This window comes from Dreissena polymorpha, chromosome 14 (assembly GCF_020536995.1).
Source record: "Dreissena polymorpha isolate Duluth1 chromosome 14, UMN_Dpol_1.0, whole genome shotgun sequence".
In the NCBI taxonomy this organism is placed as follows: domain Eukaryota; kingdom Metazoa; phylum Mollusca; class Bivalvia; order Myida; family Dreissenidae; genus Dreissena; species Dreissena polymorpha.
The window spans coordinates 38,854,448-38,858,638 of record NC_068368.1 but is presented as its reverse complement, the minus strand read 5'-3'; positions in this window follow the sequence as shown (position 1 = coordinate 38,858,638).

Genomic DNA, 4,191 nt, shown 5'->3' with positions numbered 1-4,191 from the left:
TCATTAGAGATAATCGGTGTTAATGAACCAAGGGGCAATTAAACATCGGATTAAAATGCTGAAACAAAAAGTTTAAAAAATGGTGCGAACAATTAAATAAAAACATTTACATTTATCAAGAGAGATAATTGAATGTGTATCAAGGTAGTTTTTTACAGACATATAAAGTTCAAATCAGTTACTATATGTTGCATAACAATTGTATATGTGCATACAATAAATCTATTTGTTGTTTCTTTTCGTCACTATTTGTATTCGTTCATACAATTGTATGTATTCTGGCAGAATTTACATTTCTGAGTTTTTTGTTCAAAACAATAGTTGCGAAGATGTGCCTAGTAGAGATTCTGTGTACACCACATACCGAACTCGTAGATTGTGCTCCATTCCCGAGTTTGTTGTCAGTTTAAACAAATAATAACAACAGTATTAGCGTTCCAGAAATGCGATTCCTTGCATGCTAATGTTTTATTATTTAGACATTATTAGTAAAATTATATTTGATTGAGTGCATTATTTTCAAAAAAAAAACACGATAATTATGTCAATCTGCTCGATATTCGCCTATGTGAAGTTCACCTCTTTTTGCCAACCAGTGGGCTGAGTCTAAACTGTGCAGGTGCGCGTGACGTCACTCGCCAAGTATTTGGTGTTGTAAACAGAAATCCAGTAAGCTTTCTTCTATTTCTTTACTTCTTTATTTAAAAGAAAGGGCTATCGGTAAAAAATACGATGTCTTGAATTATATAATATGCTTGTTGGGTCGTGGGTAATTTTCATAAAGTTTTTACATCACACATATTTATAAATATATTACTATGAATCATTATAAACATAATTATTAACATTTGGTATTTATATTTGTTGCTTTTGTCCATATGTTAATCGTATGTCATAATAATAAATAATCGATTGTGTTGATGGTGTCAAACCACCATCTTGAAAGCAGATTCTTGTTGAGCCGTGAATTCTGATTGGCTATTCCAGTTTCAAGATGTGAATACTATAAATAGCCTTTAAACTGACATTGCAGGGGTGGTTAATTTTTTATGAAAACATGTCAACAGACGATGTTGTAAGAAAAAAAAGATTTTGTGTTACTTAGGAACACTATATGAACGTATCATTATAGTAGAAATATTTATTTGATGAATTACAATATATTGACCCGTTTTATGGCATTTTATCAGCAAAATGATGGTGACTGTGTCAAAACATTTTCTGTTACGAACTGCACCATATGCGAACGTTCTGTCAAGGGATTTTACGCGATCTCCATACCCACGACTCAAAAAAAAAACAAGAGTCAACAAGAACCTACCACTTTCGATTTTCTATAATTCATATTTAAGCTATCAGAACTAATCCCACCAGTCATTAAGGAACAGAAGGGTCATGAGTAGCATAATTATATTCAGTAAGTAAACTGTGTTAAGTGAGTCCTTTGTATGTATGTGTTATTTTGTTTGTATCATCGTAAGATGCGGTATGTCTAGAAATGTATATCTGTGTGAGATGATTTATTGTTTTAACTCATTTGAATATTAATTAAAGAGCTTTGATGCGTGTTGGTATGTTTATTATCATATAATCTTGAGGGGAACCACACATGTTTTAATAAATGTATGTAATGTTGTTTTGTGTTTTTTCAGGACGTCTCCTTCCATTACTTTATTGATTTATTAATGTAAATAAATAATTTGTAACCGGCTTGTTACGAGTATATGATTTCATCAATACCCAACGTGGCAGTTGGTTACAGATGTATGTAAGTTTAATTAGGAAATAAAATGTACTCATCACGGTGCGTTGCACTTTCATTTTCACAATGAACAAGTATATGAGTATATAAAAACACTCAAGTTGTTAGTAAGGTGTTGCATATGTAGATATATTATTATAGTTTTCAAGATATAACAAATGCAAAGGACGTAAATAAACGTGTCTGTTAGAAATAGTTATCATTCAGAATTATTGTATACGGTGGCTAATTTCTGACTCATCGTTTTGCGTGTTGGATGAATTGAAAGTCGCAAACACTCAAACTCGACCTAAAATCCTGCCGTCACTCAATAACAGACGTCAGCCATGCTAATTGTGCCTTTAATATTAAGATTAAATTGATGGTGATTACAACAAAAGCCATAGCACTCACCGTGAGCACAATTTCCCGGCAAATGTGCAAATCAGGACAAATTTGTTGTAAGGCTGCGATAATGCCTTCAGCTCGTCTTCGGACAAACTACTTAAACGCATTTTGAACTTCTCTGCTGTGTTGACCATAATGTCAGCATCTTTGTAAACACATTAAAATACCATATACATAAATAGTTTTGTAAACAATTTGATATGCGCATTGTATTTTTTCTATTTTGACTAGCTACGTATTATAACACCATTTAAATATTCGGATTGATCACAAACAACTGTCGTTTTACAAACGAATAGCATTACGGCAATTGAACAAATATTCCGTAATATGAACTAAATATGTAAGTTAGAATAATTCTAGACTTATAAAAGAAAACAATGTAGAAGATGTAAACTCACCTAAGTCCGTCGAGTCATCGAAATTATCAATATTGGTGGAGTCGTATGTAAACGAACTATCCTGTAAAAAGGAAAATAATGTTTCAATGCAAATGAATAACTTCGAAGACGAAATTATTTTCTTCATACAACATAATATTATGTGTTTTCTTTACGTTTTATTTAGGTTTCAACTTACTTATTTACAATGCTTCATCAAATGTCATATACGAATACAAATCACTTCATGAAAAAATAAAGTAATCAAGTTTAACATATGCAAGAAAAGTTAGTGTAGTTATGACTAATTAAAATTTACTGAGATATTCTCGCAACTTATTAAACAGCTACATTGCGTGCACAAAGACCAGTAAGTTTATTGACAATTTACTGCTTACATATTTCCAGTACACATATGTCATACGCATGTCCATGTCAAAATGAACGCCATGGTAATCCCATGAATCGAACTATATAAGGCCACCAACTTACGCCAAATGATATGTTACGGTACATGTCCATGCTGATGTTGTATTTTTCAGCAGCCTCAATAAGGATATTCTCTAGATCAGAATCAGACGTAAAGCTATAATAGTTGATAAGGTTGGTGTTGCAGATGACAATTTTTGGAAACTTCATCTTCTTCACTATCTTTATCTCCATGGAAGTGGAAACAGGATGGCTGAAATGTTTTGATATGGGTGATCGAATTATTATCATCATGTTGAATACAAACAAACTAACACATTAGCTGCACCAGGTTGAGATCAACCGCATTAAGGCCAATGGCTCCATATGTATGGTGGAGCATAGAAATCATATGAAACAACGCCTAACTTTTCCACTTTTTGACCATGTTTAAAGCAGCAAACACGCGCAATATTGTCTGTTGTTTATTTAAAAACAAAGCCATAAAATATAATAAAAAAAGTGTGCGATTAATAAAATACCAGGCTAGTGTCATGTTCACCTGACGTAGACTTTCTGAGATTTGTTCCATAAAGTTATACACGAACCTAGTGCCTTTGGTACCCACTATATGAGTGATCGTTTCGCTTGTCCGGATAAAAGTCCAAATTGAAATATCAGTAAATGGATTGCTTTACCAGTCTAGCGAGCGTCGACATTACCTGTCGTATTTCCGGTGCAGATTTACGACTTGCCATGCGATCATTCCCAGGGAAGCGCACACCGACATTACCCAGAGTATCCTCAACGCAGTGAACGGTGAGTTCTTGGTCCGTCCTAGTCCATGGATGGTCGCATAGTCCATGTACTCGGCGACAGCTGTTTTGCTCATTCTGCAAGGGAAAGACGCATACCATCGTCGGAACTAACCTTTCCCCAAAATACGATATACGTTAAAGACCAATTTTGTCGTACCACATAGATTTAAAACTATCAATTTCGTCTCAAATGTGCAATATGCCTTAAGTTGAAAAAAAAATCCAACACATTTTATCACAAGTTTGCAATAATACATATAAAGTATAACACAATAATGTAATGCAATCAGAGTTTTTTTTTTTATTTCAGTTACATAAATGGTGCATATGCAACACATAAAAGGGATATTATGGCATCTTACAGTTTATATGGGTCTTTCGCAACCGTTGTTTATTTTTGGTGTTTTCACTTCATATACACTTATACTTGTTAATG